The sequence below is a fragment of the Pipistrellus hanaki genome, assembly GCF_964339955.1.
Source record: "Pipistrellus hanaki genome assembly, chromosome: 4".
Taxonomy (NCBI): domain Eukaryota; kingdom Metazoa; phylum Chordata; class Mammalia; order Chiroptera; family Vespertilionidae; genus Pipistrellus; species Pipistrellus hanaki.
Window position 1 is genome coordinate 94,891,126 of NC_140506.1, and position 21,144 is coordinate 94,912,269.

Consider the following 21,144-nt stretch of genomic DNA (forward strand, 5'->3'; position numbering starts at 1 on the left):
TTTCAAAAGAGACATACATAAGGCCCAGAGACATATGAAAACATGCTCAAAGTCACTAATCATCCAAGAGATGCAAATCAAAATTACAATGAGATACCATTTCACAACTGTCAGAATGGCTATCATCAACAAATCTACAAACGGCAATTGCTAGCCAGGATGTAGAGAAAAAGAAATCCTTCCCACTGTCTGGTTTGAATGCAGACTGGTGCATCCACTGTGGAAGACAGTATGGAGTTTCCTAAAAAATTTAGAAATGGAGCTTCCATTTGAACCAGTAATCCCACTTCTAAGAATATATCCCAAGAAATCAGAAACACCAATCAGAAAGGATATATGCACCCCTATGTTCATAGCAGCACAATTTACAGTAGCTAAGCTTTGGAAATAGCTTAAGTGCCCATCACCAGATAAGTGGATTAAAAATGGTGGTACACCTACACAATGGAATACTATGCTGCTATAAAAAAGAAGGGCCGAAACCATTTTGGCTCAGTGGATAGAGTGTCAGCCTGTGGACTGAAAGGTCCCGGGTTCGATTCCGGTCAAGGGCATGTACATTGGTTGTGGGCACATCCCCAGCAGTGGGTGTGCAGGAGGCAGCTGGTCGATGTTTCTCTCTCATGGATGTTTCTGACTCTCTATCCCTCTCTCTTCCTCTCTGTTAAAAATCAATAAAATATTTATTTTAAAAAAAGAAGGAACTCTTACCATTTGCAACAGCATAGATGCAACTGGAGAGTATCATGCTAAGTGAAATAAGTCAGTCCCAGAAAGATAAATATCACATGATCTCACTCATTTGCGGAATTAATGAATAACATAAATTGATGAACAAAAACAGATGCAGAGAAAAAGAAGCATCCATCAGACCGTCAATCCTCAGAGGGAAGTTAGGGGAGGGTGCAGGTAAGGGATAGAGATCAACCAAAGGACTTGTATGAATGCATATAAGCATAGCCAATAGACATAGACACCAGTGGGGTGAAGGCATGAGCAGGAGGTTTGGGGGGTGTTAAAAAGGGAATAAGAACACATATGAAATAACTTAATCAATAATGAAAAAAAGAGAGATGTGTGTGTGTGTGTGTGTGTGTGTGTGTGCATATGACTGCATTTGAGCACATGTGAGGGTGAGGGAGAGAGTGAGGGATAAGGGGTACAAATATGTGAGAGTCTGAGAAAGAGAAAGACTGTGAAGAAGAAAGAATGTTGGGGAAGAGAAAGCATCTGGTGTTCCTGGACCAGTTGGCTCTAGGACATCCCTAAGGTCTCTAAGGGCCTCTCTGAGTCACTGACCTGTTCGCATGCAGCCCATGGTCACCAGCCACCACTCAGGCACTCGAGGCAGAATCAAGGCGAGATGGTCTCCCTGCTGCAGGCCACAGGTCTGTGTGAAGACGTTGGCTGCACGGCAGGTGAAGTCTGTCAGCTCTCTGAAACTCCACTTCACTTCGTCTCCTTGGCTGTTCACCCACCACAGGGCTGGGTTGGGCCTCTTTTGCCTTCCTGGTCAAGATCATACACCATGTGTTACTTCCTGCTTCAGAGGAAAAGGCACTTATTTCCCCAACCCATAGTCATAGGCACGTTCCAGTGTGAGCATAGCTCAGGAACTAAGACCCCATTATAAATCATTTAAAGAGTCAAGGAAAGTTAGGGTGTGCTGTGATCCAGCCAACTTCTTCTGGTCTACTATAGCCACCTCCTCCCAAGTCACATAAAACCAGAAATAGCTTCATGCTTCCAATAGCTCCATTCCCATGTATCTTAGTTCTATATAGACAGTGCCCCAGCATTCTCATCTACAAAGTGGGGACAATAACATTACGAAGATGGCGGCATAGGTAAACACCTGAACTTGCTGCAGCACACAACCACATCAAAACTACAACTAAAAGACAAGACAAATATTATCCAGAACCATAGGAAGGCTGGCTGAGTGGAAATTCTACAACGAAAGGAAAGAGAAAAGTGTATTGAGTCTGGTAGGAGGTGTGGAGGTGTGGAAGTGTGGAGGTACAGTCACGACAAAAAGGGGCTAGCAACTGCATAAGTGATGTCTTTTCCAATCAGGAGAGAGATACAAGCTTCTGACTGCTCTGAACTCCAGTTTGGGGTGAGACTCTGGGGACCCAGACTCATACAGAGAGAAACTGGATTGTCTGGCATTGGGCCAGAACCTGAGGCTGGCTTTCTCTCAGAGGTGCCTGCAGCGTTCATTGTTCCTGCACAGTGCCTCAGGATACAGAGACCCAGGGGCCTCTTCGGGTCAGGGCTGATGGGAAGCCATTGCTATTTGCTCCCCCCTGGTGATTCCCTGAGACCCTGCCCCTACCCAATTTATAACCCCCCCAAGCTGTGCCCAAAGGCTTTTGCATATGAATGGCCTGGCCATTTGCAATCTAAAACCTAACAAACTGTAGCTGGCTCAAAGAGTCCCAGAGCTTCCAAAAGAAGGCCCAAGACCCCACAGCAGCTTGCATTGCTTCACACCTGGGCCTCATCTGGGCACCTCCAAAACCCAAACAAAGAGGAGAAATTGAAGATCTCTCTGTAGCTCCTGCTGGATGGCCTCAGACAGTGGCTGACTTTGCCACTGTACCCAGTGTATCCAGTGGTCAGAGTGAGATCATCCGGATTACAACACTTTACATCCAAAAGAGACACACTCATGGAGCAGACTCAGTGAGTGCCAAAGCACCACTGAAACAAGGCCCGCACCATAAGGGTGTCTTCAGCACAGAAGTTCTCCCATTGTAGACACAACTGGTTCTAACAGCCAATTGGCCTGGCGGTCAATTTCTCCCAGTGATACCAACAGCAATCAAGGCTTAACTATAGACTGTGCACACAGCCCACAAAGGAGTGCACCAAGCATGCCCACCTCAGGTAATTAGGGAGGCTGAGCCACTGGGCCCTATAGGACACCCAGCACACAAAGCCATTCTATCAACACAGGGAAGCAGCCAAAAGAAACAGGTCACAAATGAAAGAAATGGAGGATAGCAAACTACTGGATATATAGAGTTCAAAACCATAGTTATAAGGTTACTCAAGAATATTCTATAAACATCTGAGAAATATAGTGAAATCCTCAAGGATATGAAAAAGAACCAATCAGAAATTAAGCCTACACTGACTGAAATGAAGAATATACAGAATATAATGAATGGCATAGACTGGTGAACAAGAACAGATCCAGAGACTGAGAAATGTCAGTCAGAACCTCAAACTTCAGGAAAGGAGGGGGTCGGTGGGAGAAAGGGGGAGAGATCAACCAAGGGACTATGTATATGCAATGAGCCTAATCAATGGACACAGACAACAGAGGGGTGGGGCATGAGTGGGGAATGGAGGTATTGGGGGAATAAGGACACATGCAAAAAAAATAATAATCAAAATAAAAATTAAAAATCCTATCTAATTAAAGAGTAATATGCAAATTAACCATCCTCCACTATACCCACCAGCCAAACCCACCAGGCAATCAGAGCAAGTATACAAATTAACCCTAACCAAGATGGCTGCGGTCATAGAGAGCAGGAGAGAAGCTTGGGTTTCCTTGGCAATGGAGGAAGCCAAGATTTCCACACACAGTGGCAGGCCCAGGCCTCCACTCAAGGGTACAAAGTTTCAATTATATTCAATAGAAGATAAATAAATTCCAACAGAAATGGCTGCCACCACAGAGGAAGCAACAGGTTTGGCTTCGCTCCGGACTACAAAGTTTCAATTGGAGAAGATAAATAAACCCCAGATATCAGGGCCTCCACTTGGATTACCAGGGGTGTGGCTGGCCTGCAAAACACCACAGGCCCCTCACCCAGGCCACCTCATGCCCCAAGGGAACACCCACCCTGATCTGGGACACCCTTCAGGACAAATCAGCTGACCTCCACCCATGAACCAGGCCTCTATCCTATCTAATAAAAGAGTAATATGCAGGTTGACCATCATTCCAACACACAAGATGGCTGCCCCCATGTGGACACAAGATGGCCATCATAAGATGGCCAACAGGGGAGGGCAGTTGGGAGGCACCAGGCCTGCAAAGGAAGAGGGACCAGGCCTTCAAGGGAGGGCAGTTGGGGATGACCTGCAGGGGAAGGCAGTTAGGGGTGACCAGGCCGACAGAGGAGGGAAGTTGGAGGCAAACAGGCTGGCAGGGGAGCAGTTAGACATCAATCAGGCTGGCATGGGAGTGGTTAGGGGGTAATCAGGCTGGCAGACAAAAGCGGTTAGGGGAAATCAGGAAGGCAGGCAGGTGAACAGTTGGGAGCCAGCAGTCCTGGACTGTGAGAGGTTTCCCAGATTAGAGAGGGTGCAGGCTGGGCTGAGGGACACTCCACCCCATGCACGAATTTCATGCACCGGGCCTCTAGTTTAAAAAATAAAAAAGAAATTGTGAGGTAACCAGAACCCCAAGAATGCCTGAGAACATCTTTCTTGCCACGCTAACAGTCATCAGGTGTACAGTAATATTACCTGGGGCAAATGGGGAAGTATTTTGGACTTATGTTCCTGACCCTTCCTGGGTAAGAGCCCTTATGTGGGCTGATCCCCCGCCTAATGTAATCGCCAATTATACCAAACACTTTGGTCTTCCAGGAGGGCCATGGGTGGGGCAAGGAAGTGTAATTACACAGGGGTCTCCACCCAGCTTCTCTTTTGTATGACACAAAATCAAACTACTGCTCCTTTGTGTATAAAATTTAAGAGAGGTTTCTGGCTAATGTGGACACCAAAGGAAGGGACTATCACTACTTGCTCCTGGGAGAGGTGTAGAAAATGTAACTAAGACCTGTCTATACAAAAAGAAATTGGCTGAAACCGGTTTGGCTCAGTGGATAGAGCATCGTCCCAGGTTCCATTCTGGTCAAGGTCAAGGGCATGTACATTGGTTGCAGGCACAACCCCGGCAGGGGGTGTGCAGGAGGCAGCTGGTAGTTGTTTCTCTCTCGTTGACATTTCTAGCTCTCTGTCCCTCTTTCTTGCTCTCTGTGGAAAAATCAATAAAATATATTTTTTTAAAAAGAAAAGAAAAGAAATTGGCAGCCAGTTTGAAATGGAATTACCATGGCCTAGAGCAAAAGATATTCTTACATAATATTATTCTAAAATGTCATTCTAATTTTTTCCCAGATTTGTGTTATCACCATTACTTATAATAATACCTCACATACTTGGGTGTCAATAAAAAATGATCTTTTTGGTGCTTGGAGACAAAGGTAACACATCTCTAGATATTTTAGAATTACAACAGCATAATGTACAATTATTCCAAACAAACTTACAAACGAATTCTTTGAATGTCTGGCAGCAATTTAAAAAGGACATGCAAGGATTTAATCCCTTCTACTGTGTAGAGGGCCCCCTGGGAAGGCACCTGAGCATTCTATATCGGCCCCTCTTGCCCTTTTGGCCAAGAGGGACCCTCTTCTCACAATCCAACTGCCCACAGCTGTTGCATGAGATTTCTGTTCATGTTGAGGTTGAAGCCTCATGATGGCTGGTAGCATAGATCTGTCTCTCACCCAGTGGGGGAGCTGGGCCCTCCCTGAAAAAGAAACCTGGGTTCCACAAGATTTGTGATCAGTGCTGGGGCCCTGCCAACAGGCTAGGGGATCCCAAGGAAGGGGCTGGGCGTGGAGGCCATGGGAGCATAGGCTACCAGGAGACAGAACTGACCCTCACACCACCCTGCTTGGCCCTGGAGGATGGCTGGTTAGCCAGAGATGGGTAAGATTCCTCTGGAAAGGAACAACCTAAGACAGGCACAGTCGCAGAGGGGCCATCAGGAGAGAACTTGAGGGTCAACAGAGGTGGGGCACAGACCCTCACCCCCCTAACTTTGCAGGGGCCTGAACCCTCATCCCTTCTGAGGGAGGTCTCCTGCCTCCATGGCAGCTTAGCTTCCCATGCCCAGCTCAAATCAGGACCCAGATAACAGACAGAGACTTGGCCAACAGCAGCTGCTCCCCTTTCACCACAACAAGACTTGTTTGAGTTGTCTTGTACCCATGATGTAGGGACAAGGGCTTTTTATATCTAAATCTAGCCTACCACCAGGAATGCTCAGGGCCTACTCAAGAAGGCAAATGACCATTTCCACTAATATTTGCAGGGTAAAATAAGATTGTTGTTAGAGTATTAAATTCGGCAGTAAAATAGTAGTCAAGTTTTCAGGCTAATTTAAATTGGCTAATTGAAATAAGCAAATATACTAGAAAAATGAATTGTACTGGACCAAAAGCTGTTCCTAAAGTGTTAACAAATTTTTATTGGTAGTACATCTCATGGTAAAATTGCATAGCATGTAATGAACCTAAAGCAGTCATGTTTTAGTGCAAAAAATTAAAATTTAAAAGCTATCAAGACTACATTATAAAATTTATAAGAGCCTCCTAATATTTAAATTGAAAAAAGGGGGATAGTAGAAGAATATCATGTAAGGAAAAATATCCTGTAAGTAAATTACACCTAGCAAATTTTTACTTTAGAAAATTGACTTTCATTTGTAATGCTAACAGCAAGACACCCATGTAAAACATACATGGTGTCAAAACAAGCCAAAGGTAAATCATTTGGGCAAAAAAATGAAAAAGGATCACAAGTCAAAGTTATAGAAAAGATTTCTTCATTAACTTTTGGTCAAGAATATGTTTGTATATTTTCAGAAAACAACTCTGAGACCATGTGAATTCCTGCAACAGAGAGGAATTGACAGGAGTTCTCCAGCCTTGAAGACAGAATAGAAACAGTCCAGAAATGGATGATGCTTGCCATACTAGCATTCAGCACTGTGTCACTGAAGGTTGCCCAGGACCAAACCAGAGAGGTTCGGACCTGCATCACCACCATTTGTTCACCATCCAGAACTGAAATATCATTGCTGACATGTACACATAAGGAACTATTTGGCATAGAAATTGGGACTCAAAAGAACTGTTGGTCCAGACAGAAACTCACTATAGACTGATTTATTTGCCTATAAGCATGACCATTATTGCTTGTCTCATTTTCGGTTCTTATAAGTGTATTTCTAGTATCACATGAGCTCACTCATCTAGGGGAAATGATGAAGAACAGAGACTGATGAACAAAAACAGACCTGGAGACAGGAAAACATCAATCTTACTGTTTGACCTTAGAGGAAAGGTAGGGGAGGTTGGGAATAAGGGAGAGAGATGAACCAAAAACTTGTGTGCATGCATATGAGCTTAACTGGTGGTCATGGACAACATGGGAATGGGGGCATGCATGGGGAGGGGTTTGGGATAAGAATGGGAGGAGAGGAGGACAAATATGTGATACCTTAATCAATAAATAATTTTTTAAAAAATGAAAAGAAAAAAAGAATGATATACAGAGATCCAACAGCGGACTAGAGCATCCCAAGAATCAACTCAAAGATTTGAAATACAAAGAAGCAAAAAACACCCAACTGGAAACAAAAAGAAAAAGAATTCAAAAATATGAAGATAGTGTAAGGAGCCTCTGGGACAACTTCAAGCATACCAACATCCAAATTATGGGGGTGCCAGAAGAAGGGAGACTCAAAAGAACTGTTGGAAGAAATAGTGACAGAAAACTTCCCCAACCTGGTGAAAGAAATAGACTTACAAGTCCAGGAAGCGCAGAGAACCCCAAACAAGAGGAATCTAAAGAGGACCACACCAAGACACATCATTATTAAAATGCCAAGGGCAAAAGACAAAGAGAAAATATTAAAAGCAGCATGAGAAAAGCAGTTAGTTACCTACAAGGGAGTACCCATAGTACTGTCAGCTGATTTCTCAACAGAAACTATGCAGGCCAGAAGGGAGTGGACAAGAAATATTCAAATTGATGGATAGCAAGAACCTACAACCAAAATTACCCTACCCAGAAAAGCTATCATTTAGAATTGAAGGTCAGATAAAGAGCTTCACAGATAAGAAAAAGCTAAAGAAGTTCATCACTGCCAAACCAGTATTATATGAAACTAGAGGCCTGGTGCATGAAATTCATGCACGGGAGTGGGGATGTGTGTGTCCCTCAGTCCACCCTCTCCAAACTTCGACCCCTCAAGGGATGTCCGACTGCTGGTTTAAATAGGCAGTTGAACATCCCTCTCAGAATCCAGGACTGCTGGCTCCCAACCACTCACCTCCCTGGCTGCCTGATTGCCCCTAACCGCTTCTGCTTGCCAGCCTGATCACCCCCTAACCACTCCCTGCCAGCCTGATCAATGCTTAACTACTCCCCTGCCAGGCCAATTGCTCCTAACTGTCCTTCCCTGCAGGACTGGTCACCCCCAAATTCCCTCCCCTACTGGCCCGGTAACCCCTAACTGCCCTCCCTTGCCAGCCTGGTCACTCCCAATATCCCTCCCCTAAAGGCCTGGTTACCCCTAACTACCCTTTCCTGCTGGCCTGGTTGCCCCCAAGTGCCCTCCCCTGCAGGCCTGGTCCACCCAACTGCTCTCCCCTGCCTGCCTGGTCACTCCTAACTGGCCTCCCCTGCTGGCCCATTTACCCCTAACTACTCTCCCCTGCAGGTCTGCCCCCCCCCCCAACTGCTCTCCCCTGCTGGCCTGGTACCCCTCAACTGCTGGGTCTCCCCCCACCCCAACTGCCCTCCCCTACAGTCCTGAATCCCCCACAATTGCCTTCCCCTGCTGGCTTGGTCTCCCCAAACTGTCCTCCTTTCCAAGCCCAGTCACCCCTAACTGCCCTACTTGGCCAGTCTGGCCACCCCCAACTGCCTTCCCCTGCTGGCCTGATCTCCCACAACTGTCCTCCCTTGCAGGCTATCTTGTGGTGGCCATCTTGTATTCACATGAGGGCAGCCATCTCTGACCACATGGGGCAGCCATCTTGTGTGTTGGAGTGATGATCAATTTGCATATTACTCTTTTATTAGATAGGATGCTGAAGAGTATTCTTTAAGAAGAGGAGAAAAAAAGGTAAAGTTAAAAATTATGAACAACAAAGTGATGACAGGTACATATCTATCAACAAGTGAATCTAAAAATCAAGTGAATAAAATGTCTAATGAACAGAATAAACTGATAAATATAATAAAATCAGGGGCATAGAAAAAGAGTGGACTGACAATTCTCAAGGGAGAAGGGAATTTGGAGGGTGCGGGAAGAGACAAAAATTATAAACCTATGGATGAGGACAGTGGGGGGGTTAAGGACAGTGGGAGGGGTTAAGGGATGATAACCAGGTGGAGGGGAGCTATGAGGGGGGTGGGGAGGGGGAAGGAACAACTGTAATAATCTGAACAATAAAAATTTATTAAAAAAAATAAAAATAATATTACCTAGAAGGTCATAAAGTCCTAAGGAGTTATTTAATGAGTAAAGTCTACTTAACAGTGTCTGGCACAGTAGGTGGTCAATAAATATGACTATTAACCCAATACAAGAGGATAACTTAGGTTCTGAATATTTGGGGAAATTAATTTTTAAAATTAAGTTACCTCTAACGGTGAAATTTGTAAGAAGCAGACTGGGAAGGTCCAGGCCCCTATTCCTTCAGAGAAACATCAAGTAAACAGATTGAATTGGCTTTCTTGGTCCCTTTCAAACAGTCAAGGAACTGTAGCAACCAACAATGGCCACACAGCTAAAGCCATACTCAGAACGGTAGGGCATCTTGTGATGTTCTGCTCACTTTTGCACCCCCCCTTCTCTTATGCGGTGTCCTGGAGTTGGGAGGAGGTGTCGCTGGGTCCCCAGCCTCTCTCTGGGACAGAAGGAAAAGAGTGAAATTTGTTAGCAACTTTCAGCGGGGGATGAGATGTAGCTGGAAAGGAATTTATTTATTTATAGATTCCCTAATAACAAGAAATGTTGAGTATCTTTTTGTATGCTTATTTGCTATCTGTGAGACTCTCAAGTAAACTGCTCAGATCTTTTGCCAGTTTTTTACAGAGGTTGTTTCTTTTTTTATTGTTGAGTTTGAGACTTTTGTATGTTTTGGACACAAGTCTTTTTTTTCTTTTTTACTTTTCTTTATATGTCTTTATTATTTCTTAAATTTATCTAGGAATAGTTTTTTTTAATAAGCAATTAAAGTTATTAGTTTAAAATAAATTGTTATTGAGGCTTTAATCTCATTGACGATCCCATGCCCTATAAAAGGGAGGAGCCTTGGGAAGCACATTAGAGGCACCAGGGCAGACAACCAAGTCTCACAGCAGCTCCGTGTTGGGCCAGGATCATCAGTGTAAAGGTCTGTGTCTGTGAGGAGGCTTCAATCTCATCTCGGACCCCAGGCCCTATAAAAGGAAAGAGCCTTGGGAAGCACATCAGAGGTACCAGGCTGACAGCCAAGCATCACAGCAGCTCAGTATTGGGCCAGGATCACCCAGTGTGAAGGTCTGTGTCTATGAGGAGAATGGCATCTCAAGGTGAACCAGCCTGCGAAGGTCCTCGGTTATGAAACCTAGAGTTTAAATCTCACTGAGGACCTGCTGACCAGGAGGGAGGAGAGGTCAGCTTCTGCAGCCCTGAGCTCATCTCATTGAACAACAGCAGCCAGGCACATGGGAGGGAGCAAATTCAGAACCTCTGTCAGGCCTTCAGTGACTGGCTGAAGCCAGAGACGAACAGCAAGCAGGAGATGATTGTCTGGCGCTGGAGCAGTTCCTGCACAACAGGCCTCACGTAGAAAGGGCTGCGAGGCAGCGGAAGTGGGAGTCGTGTGGCAGAGACCTGGAGTCATTTATGGAGGACCCGGATGATGAGGAACTGAGGCCACGTCCAAATGCAGGGGCAGGAAGCCCTGTTTTCGGAGAACATGCCCTTAGGATAGGTCATGGCCTACTTCATGGAGCAGCACTCAGGAGCAGCCCCCACTGTGTTTACCCGGGGGACACCCTCCCCGACTTCCCCAGACACATCCCGGCCAACAGCACCAGGAGATGCAGGTGAACATGGCGGCAGCCTTTCCAGGGAAGACCATCAACCCCCCCCCCCCCCACACACACACCCATCCTCCAGGGAGAGAGCCGCCGCGGAGGGCGCCATGTCCAGGGAGAGTCCACGCAGCTCCAGAGCAGCCAGTCTGGGCGCCTCCTCCGACCAGGAAGAGCCTCCCCAAGAAGAGATCCGGAGGAGACGAGGGAGGAGACCAGGGAGGAGAACGGGAAGCCGGTGGGCGGAAGCCTCAGCACCACCGGGAAGCTATGCTCATGTGACCAGTGCTCCCAGGTCTTCCGGTTCTTATCACGCTTCCGGCTCCACCAGAGGAGACACAACAGCGAGCGGCCCTGCGTTTGTGCCCCGTGTAGCAAGGGGTCTTCCAGGCCTCGGACCTGCACGCGCACCAGCGGATCCACGAGGAGGGGAGGCCTTTCCGCTGTGGCCGCTGAGGCCGGGCCTTCGGCCACAGGACCAGCCTGCTGGCCCACGAGCGCATCCACACGGGCACCAGGCCCTACACGTGTGCTCAGTGCTGGAGGACCTACCGCCAGTCCTCCACCTACCACCGCCACCTGCGGATGCACCCGAGGAAGGACTCTACATCCAGGGCCTCCACATCCGGGGAGTCTACATCTGGGGCCTCCACACCCAGGGCCTCCACACCCGGGGACTCGACATCTGAGGACTCTATGCCCCCAGCCTCTCCCTCCAAGGACATCACGCCCCGTGCTTCCTCCCTGTAATATGTATATGTGTGTAGATATTTTTATTTTATTAAATATATATATATCAGGGAGGAAGGGAGAGGGAGGGAGAGAAACGTTAATGACCAGAGAGAATCATAAATCAGCTGCCTCCTGCACGGCCCCCCACTGGGGATCAAGCCCTCAACCTCTCTAGGGGCATGTGCCCTAGAAAGTGGCTGACACTGTTCCAATGACCAATAAATCATTGTTGAGTAGATGAAATAATAAAAAATAAAATAAAATAGATTGTTATTAATTTTAAGACATTTGTAATATACGCAATTCACAGTATATATACAGAAGGAAATAAGAAGAGAATCCAAACATATCACTACAAACAAACAAAAAACAAACACCTAACCAAACACAAAAAAAGCTGTAAAGAAATGATGAACAAAAATAAAAGCTATGATATCAAGAAAACAATTAACAAAATGGCAATAATAAATCCTACCCTATAATAAAGTAAATACTTTAAATGTAAGTGAACTACATTTCCCAAGGACAAAGATTGTCAGGCTCTAACTATATGCTGCCTACAAATTATATAATTAATAAAACCAATTTAAAATTCATATTTTTAATAACAAAATGCTAACAATGTAATATCAATTTATATAAGCAAAACCATATTTGCATTATAATTCAAATTTAATAATAATTATTCACTTATTCATTCAATATTAGTTAGATCTTATTATTTCTTAGGCACTGTTCTTAGACCACAAGGATACCATGGTAAACAAGGCACACATATGTGCCCATATGTAAATGGTTTAAATATTTACGGTCAATTTTCTTGTTTAATTCAACCATCTATTTTCCCCACGTTTCCCATAATGAAAATGGTTGGGTTTTTTTGTTTTGTTTTGTTTTTTAAAGATTTCTTATTCTCAAAACAAAATATGTTCAGAGTAAAAATTCAGGCTATACAGAAACTTGTGAGCAGAAAGGTTCTTAAAAACAAAAGGATTTTTCAAATTTCTCATTATATTCTTACTCCCTGAATGTTAGCACTGAAATGGTTTACTGTATATTTTTCCAGCAATTTTGCTCCAACAGATGCACAAACACTATCCTTACACTCAGATGACTGGATCCAAAGAATGTATCTCATCTGAGATAAGATTAATATATGTGCAAATACATGTGTGTCTCTACAGCTTTAAAAAAAATTCAGTGAGGTGAAAAAAATTCTTGTCCAACAGGATAAAGAATATTAACAAGTATTGATGACAAGTTGTGCACTGCTTATAGATAGGGAGCCTAGTACAGTACAAAGATTTCTGCAGAATTTTAAAATGATGGGAAAGCTGGTATAGTAAATAGAAAACAATTGTTGCTCAGAATTCAGACTGTGTTAGATCCTAACTCCTGCACCTTGAAGAAGATATCACTTTAGTAGTTAAGTATTTCTGTGCTAAGGATTCATTTGATAATGTGATATTGACATGAAGCTGTTTTTGAGAAGATAAAATGCAACCCTTGAACCAGATTTGAAATTTAAAATTTTAAGGGGTGAGATCTGAAACCAAGGGATATTGAGAAATTGTTTTAGAAGATAAAACACTGAGTAAGTAACTCAGCAGTAGAAAGAAACGAACATCCCTCTGCTATTATGAAATTGGTCCCCCAAACTGACCGGGACCCTGATTTTCTGGGCAAGAGGCAACACTGAACATCAGTGACTGGACTCTGTTTCTCATTGAGTGCATCTAGGATCCTGAGTTCCAGTGCATTTACACTAGGAGCCAGTGACTCCAATTCTTGGCACATGCCCACACAAGGACCCTGATTCTCGGTGAAGGCCACCCCAAGCAACAGACACTCTTGATACTCAATTTTTGGTGTGGGAACAGGGGAACTCTGACTCCTGGCATGCTCTAGGGATCTCTGATTTTTTTGCACATGCCAAAGGGGTTGCTGTGCAAGTGGGTTCCCTAATTCTAGGTGCACTCCTGAGGCCACACTGAGTTCTGGAGACTCTGATTCTGGGCAAGCATGGCTCCCACCAACCCATGGCAGCCATATGTCTTGGTGTCAGAGCTCTTCAGTGACACTCAGGTGGTGTGAAGCTCCCACTGCACAAGGCCCAGGCCCATGCAACTCGGTGTTTGAACCTTCTGGTGATAGTCAGAATGGGAAGATGACACATCCCCAGAGGAAAGAAAATGAGGAGTCGCCAAGAAAGAAAATTAGTGAAACAAGAGCATGCAACATGATAGAAAAAGAATTCAGGGTAATGGTCACACAGTTCATACACCGGATGGATGAGAAAGTCAAATATCTATGCAAAAATCAGAAATAAATCAGAAGCAGAGGACTGAGTTAGTGAGTTAGAAGATAAGGTAGGAAAAACAAGCTCAATCTGAACAGCAACTAGAGGAAAAAAATTAAAAAGCAGGAGGAGAGCCTAAGGAGCTTTGGAACAACATGACACAAAGTAATATATGTATAATAGGGCTTCCAGAAGGACAAGAGGAGCAGCAAGGATTAGAAAATTTACTTGAAGAAATAATGATAGAAAACTTCCTGGATATGGGCAAGAAAAAAGTTACACAAGTACAGAGAGTCCCAAGCAAGATGAATCCCAAGAGACCCACACCAAGACACGTCATAATTACAATGGCAAATGTTAACGACAAAGAGATAATCTTAAAGGCTGCAAGAGAGAAACAGAGAGTTACCTACAAGTGATTCCCCCATCAGATTATCAAATGATTTCTCAACAGAAACACATCAAACTAGAAGGGAATGGAAGGAGGTATACAAAGTTATGCAAAGCAAAGGACTGAATCCAATAGTACTCTATCCAGCAAGACTATCATTCTCAATGAAATCAGGAGCCATGTGACAAAAACAAAAACAAAAACAAAAAAAGTAAAGGAGTATATCACTACCAAGCCAGCAATGCAATAAATGCTAACGAGAATTCTGTAAAGAGAAGAAATAGAAAGGGAGAATGGAATACAGGCATAAAGTACAGAAATGGCTGCAAAGAAGTACCTATCAATAATAACATTAAACATAAATGGATTAAATGCTCCAATCAAAATACATCGAGTGAGTGAATGGATAAGAAAACATGACCCATATATGCTGTCTCAGGAGGCCCACCTCAGAACAAGGGACTCACACAGACTGAAAGTGAAGGGATAGAAGAATATTTATCAGGTGAACGGAAATGAAAAAAAAAAGAAGCTGGGGTAGCAATACTTATATCTGACAAAATAGACCTCAAAGTGAAGACCATAATAAGAGACAATAAAGGCCACTTCATGATTCTAAATGGATAGCTACAACAAGAGGATATAACTCTGGTAAACATTTATGCACCCAATGCAGGAGCACCCAAATACATAAAACAACTTCTGGAAAATATCCAGGGAGAGAATGATAGCGGCACAATCATAGTAGGAAATTTTAATACCCCATTAACATCACTGGATAAACCCTATAAACAAAAAATTAGCAAAGAAACATCAATGTTAAACGACTCATTAGATCAGATGGACTTAATTGACATCTTTAGAACATTCCATCCAAAAACTACAGAATATACATTCTTCTCAAGTGCACATGGGACATTTTCAAAGATAGGTCACATATTGGAACACAGGCAAAGTCTCTCCAAATTCAAGAGGATTGAAATCATATCAAGCATCTTCTCAGATCACAATGGCATAAAATTAGAAATCAATCACAGTAAAAACAATTCAAACACTTGGAGGCTGAATAGCACACTATTAAACAATGAGTGGGTTACCAAAGAGATCAAAGAAGAAAAACCACTTCCTGGAAACAAAGAATAATGAAAACACACAATCCAAGATCTTTTGGACACAGTGAAAGCAGTCATGAGAGGGAAGTTCATAGCTCTCCTGTAAATGCATTACAGGCCTACCTCAAAAAAACAAAAACAACAACAAAAACTGGTACTTGAAGAATTAAAAAGAGAGCAACAAGAAAAGCCCAATGTGATCAGAAGGAAGGAAATAATAAAGATCAGAGTGAAAAGAAATGACAGAAAGACAAAAAAAAAAAATACAAAAGATCAATGAAACCAAGAGTTGGTTCTTTGAAAAGATAAACAAAATTGATGAACCTCTAGCCAGGCTCACGAAGAAGCAAAAAGAGAGGACCCAAATAAACAAAACTGTCCTTATTCGCAGATGATGATATTGTATATAGAAAACCCCAGACTCCGTAAAAAAACTACTAGACTTAACAAATGAATTTGGCAATGTGGCAGGACACAAAATTAACACCCAAAAGTCTATGGCTTTTCTATACACCAACAGTGAACTCACAGAAAGAGAAATTTTAAAAGCAATTCCATTTACCATTGCAACAAAAAATTAAGATATCTAGGAATAAGCTTAACCAAGGAGACAAAGGACCTATACTCAGTAAATTATTGGATGCTGAAAAAGAGATAGAGGAAGACATAAACAAATGGAGGAATATAAGATGTTTATGGATTGGTAGAATCAACATCATTAAAATGTTCATACTATCCAAAGCAATCTATAGATTCAATGCAATCCCCATTAAAAAATCAATGGCATATTTCAAAGACCTAGAACAATCTTTCCAAAATTCATCTGGAATAAAAAAATAAAAGACCCAGAATAGATGCAGCAACCTTGAGAAAGAAGAACAATATTAAAGGGATCACAATACCAAATATCAAGCTATACTGCAAAGCCACTGTTCTCAAAACTGCCTGGTACTGGCACAAGAACTGACATGTAGAGCAGTGGAACAGAACAGAGAACCCATAAATCAACATAAGCCATTATGCTTAATTAATATTTGACAAAGGAGGCAGGAGCATACAATAGAGACAAGACAGTCTCTTCAATAAACAGTGTTGAAAAAAACTGGACAAATACTTGCAGAAAAATGAAACTAGATCGCCAAGTTACACCATACACAAAAATAAACTTCAAATGGATAAAGGACTTAAATGTAAGACAGAAACCATAAAAATCTTAGAAGAAGCCATAGGCAGCAAAATAGCAAGACATATGTGGTAGCAATATCTTTACCGATACAGCTCCTTGGGCAATGGAAACTAAAGAAAAAAATAAACAAATGGGACCACATTAAAATAAAAAGCTTCTGCACAGCAAGATAAACCATCAACAAAACAACAAAGGAGAGCCCACTGCATGGGAGAACATTTTTGCCAATGTTATATCCGATAAGGGTGTAATCTCCAACATTTACAAGGAACTCATCCAATTAACATAAGGAAGATAAACAATCAAGTAAAAAAAATGAGCAAAGGACCTAAATAGACACTTTCGAAAGAGGACATTCAGAAAGCCAAGTGAGACATATGAAAACATGCTCTAAGTCACTAATCATCTGAGAGATGCAAACCAAAACAACAATGAGGTACCATCTCACAAATGACAGAAAAGTTATCATGAAGAAATCAAGAAATGACAAGTGCTGGTGAGGGTGAAGAGAAAAAGGAACCCTTCTCACAATCTGGTGGGAATGCAGACTGGGGCAGTCACTGTGGAATTGCTCAAAAAATTAAAAATGGAATTGCTATTTGATCCAGTAATACCACTTTTAGGAATATATCCCAAGAAATCAGAAACACCCATCAGAAAGGATGTATGCACCCTTATGTTCATAGTAGCAATTACAATTGCTAAGATTTCCAAACAGCCTAAGTGCCCATCGGTAGATGAATCGATTAGAAAATTGTGGTACATCTACACAATGGAATACTATGCTGCCATAAAAATGAAGGAATTCTTACCATTTGCAACAGCATGGATGGATCTGGAAAGCATTATGATAAGTGAAATAAGCCAGTCAGTGAAAGATAAATACCACATGACCTCACTCATTTATGGATAATAAAGAACATTACAAACGGTTGAACAAAAATAGACAGAGGCAAAGAATCATTGAACAGACTGTCAAACTACAGTGGGAAGGTAGGTGAGGGCGGGAGAGGAGATCAATGGAAGGACTGGTATGCATGCATAAAAGCACAACCAACAGACTCAAGACACTGGGGTTGTGGGAGAGGAGAGCTAGTGCCAGGAGGTAAGGGAGACCTGGGGAACAGTGGGGGGGAAAAAAAGAGACATATGTACTACTATTTGTAATAACTTAAACAATAAAAAATTTTTTAAAAGAAATATGTTTTATTGATTTTTCACAGAGAGGAAGAGAGAGACAGAGAGTTAGAAACATCGATGAGAGAGAATCATCGATCAGCTGCCTCTTGCACCCCCCCCACTGGGGATGTGCTGGCAACCAAGGTACATGCCCTTGCCCGGAATCGAACCCGGGACCTTTCAGTCCGCAGGCCGACGCTCTATCCACTGAGCCAAACCGGTCCCGGCGACAATAAAAATTTTTTAAATAAAAAATGTATTTTAGAATTAGAACACATGAACCAAAATTCTGCTCCTCTACTTAGGTAACTAATTTCCATAGGTTATTTAAAACTCTTGGAACCTCGGTTTTCTCATCTGGGAAATGGGGATCATAAAAGTGTCCATCTAATTTGAATTTAAAGGCAAAGTTCTTGACATGGCATGTAAAAAATTTAACCAAGGCTATATTTTCCTGGGAGTTGTTATGAAAACTCAGAGAAAGGAAAAAGAAAGGAGGAAGAAGCCCCATGAAAGGCATATAGGCCTTGAACACTAGTACGTTAATGCATATGTTAAATTCATTGGAAACTTAAAAATTCCATCAACTCTCTGGCTGCATTGCTGGTGAATTCTCTTTCTACAAAGATAGTGTTGGGTAACTTTTCACACTGTGATCATCATCAGCTGAAACTTAGTAGCTGGAACACCACCCATTGTCCACCCCACCCCTGGGGTATGCATCACTGCTCCCCTTTCCGTTTCAAGCACTTGCTGTTTTCTGAAGAGACCTGTAAACTCCAGAGGCTGAGGGACTGGTTTCTCTGGACAGACCCCAATTCAAACCCCCGTTGTCTTTGGTAGCCAGGCCTGCAGCTGGCCTTCCTGTCCTCACAGGAGGACTGCTGACTGAGTTCTACCTGTCAGGGTCCCTTCCCTCTGTGCAGCCTGAAGTTGAGCCCAAGTTTGATGAGATGAATTCCAGTGAGGCTCACAGTCCCCTTAGTGTAAGGTAACAATTCAGATGAACATCAAGTTGCTGACCTTGTAGCTAGAACTTTGCATTTGGTCACAATTATATGACTGTACCAGATACTTTTACCTGCTGTCATATTTCTTAATGGAGATTGTCCCCATTTCACAGATAAAAACCACTGAGGCTCAGAAAAGTGCAGAAGTGGCCAACATGAGAATTGAGAATTGAACCCCAAAACATACACTTTTCCCATGACACTGTATTGGGTCTGTGCCCTCAGCCTCCAAGGAACAAGATAAGCCAGAGAGATCATGCCTATCCCCACCCCCCATCACAGGTTTCTCCTCACCTTCTCCATTTGAGTCCAGTAGTCCACGACATCACTTGCAAAGTTAAATTTCTCAGGTGTGTCATGGTCATTCCATCGCGGGGCGCCAGTTGCTGATACAGACTGGGAGCGCAAGTGCCAAAGGGATGGCTGGAAGGCGTGGAAGGATTTGTGGGTGCCCCAAAGGACCCGGAGCCTCATCAGCCACTGCATGGCGGAGCAGTCCTCAGGAGGCAGGCACGCACTTCTCAGTCACCACCTGCTTCGGGAAGAGATGGCTGCTAGGTCAGCAGTGGAACAGGGCTTTCCTCCACAAGGCAAGGCACATTTCTGGTTCATGGCTGGAGTGTGGTTTCAGCTGACCAGTATTTGGAGGCACAACTTAGTGCCTTAGGATTTAGAATTTCTCTTCCCAGCTCAGGAACCACAGGCAAAGAGGGATCATAGCTGCTAGATGGGGTTGGTACACCTTCCTGAGGGTCTTCTCCTTTTCTCTCACCCCCTGGGAGTTAAGCTCAAGTTGGCATCCATGGGACCAGCCCCTTTGTGGGAAACTCACCATTTGAAAGTCCTGTTCTCCATGCTAGCCGGGCTCTAACACCTCTCTTCCTGCCGAGCGCAACTGTGCTGTTCTCATGGGAGCTGTTCTATTTTTAGATGATTCCATGTACAAAGTTCATTGGGCCAGGGTTGAGCAATCATTCCTTGAGGGTTTTTTTAATCCTGACTGAGCTGCCCACAATCTCTGCACACGCACTCATGTTACTGAAGGGTGTACAGGCACTCTCTCTAATACCCTAACCACTGAGCACACCAGAGAAGGCTGGAGGAAGATTCTTTCAATAGGTTATAAAGTTAAAATGAAGTCACTAGGTGGATCCTAATCCAATATAACTGGCGTCCTTATAAGAAAAGATTGGGACACAGACACATAGAGGGAGAATGTGGTATGAACATGAAGATGGACAACTTCAAGCCCAGAGCTAAGCCCAAGAAGAGACGCCCTGCTGACACATTGATTTCAGACTTCTTGCCTCCTGAGCTGTGAGAAGTGAATTCCTGAGATTTAACCCCCCAGGCTGTGGCTCTTTGTAGCAGCAGACCTAGCTATCCAATACCCCCCCCTCTCTTAATCAAACAGCAAATAAATTAGTTTGGCACTATCTTATCCTGTAAATGTGTTTGAAATTCTGATTTAATCTTCATCATGTGAGGGGCCCAAGTGCCATAAGCACCCAGTTGTGAGGACTGTGGGAGCTGAGAGTGGCACAGGTTCAAATCCCAATCCCTCACTTCTCATCTACACAGCTTTGGGCAATTTTCTTAACCTCCCTCTAAATTATGGAAATATTAGCAACACCTGGAGTTGTGAATGGATGGCATCCTGTGTAAAGCATGTGAACACAGAATAAGCACAGAATTAGTATCTAATGAGAAGGAACAGGGATAAGATGCTGAGCAGACACCACAGCGTCCAGCTTCTGCATTGATACGTTAAGAAGGCTAAACATGGGGATATCTATACTGACATGTCCATGGCTATCTTCATGTATAACTGTCTTTATAGCTGTCAATATCTATATCTATAATTATGCCAACATCTGCTGTCACTATCTGTAGCTTTATCATATCTATACCCATAACTACATCGATAGCTGTATGTATATTTACATCCATGTTGATATTGATATATCTCACCATGAATTACTATAGTGGTATTTATTTATTTTTATTATTATTTTTTTATTAAAATATATTTTATTGATTTTTCACAGAGAGGAAGAGAGAGGGATAGAGAGTTAGAAACATCGATGAGAGAGAATCATCAATCAGCTGCCTCTTGCACACCCCCTACTGGGGATGTGCCCACAACCAAGGTATTAGGTCTAGTAATAATTAATGTCGTTATCTAATACTTTTTTAAATCGAATTTATTTAAACAATACAACAAAATTTAATCAACAATATAGTTGCCATTGTTTTCTACTACTTGTGCCCAACGCTCATGAAGCATTTTAATCCCTCTGTTGTAAAATTCTTGTGATTTTGAT

At 43.1% G+C, this 21,144-nt stretch overlaps 1 pseudogene across 1 annotated transcript in view; it reads right to left on the reverse strand.

Annotated features, from left to right (window-relative positions):
- LOC311622130 (acyl-coenzyme A synthetase ACSM1, mitochondrial-like) overlaps positions 1–19,708 on the reverse strand; it is a 54,984-nt pseudogene extending 35,276 nt beyond the window's left edge. Inside the window, exons 1-3 of the transcript XR_014797052.1 lie at positions 19,653–19,708; positions 19,115–19,352; positions 1,300–1,509 (exon numbers count right to left, since the gene is read on the reverse strand). The product of XR_014797052.1 is annotated as an acyl-coenzyme A synthetase ACSM1, mitochondrial-like (transcript). The remainder of the gene's footprint in view (positions 1–1,299; positions 1,510–19,114; positions 19,353–19,652) is intronic.
- Positions 19,709–21,144: the final 1,436 nt, after the last annotated feature.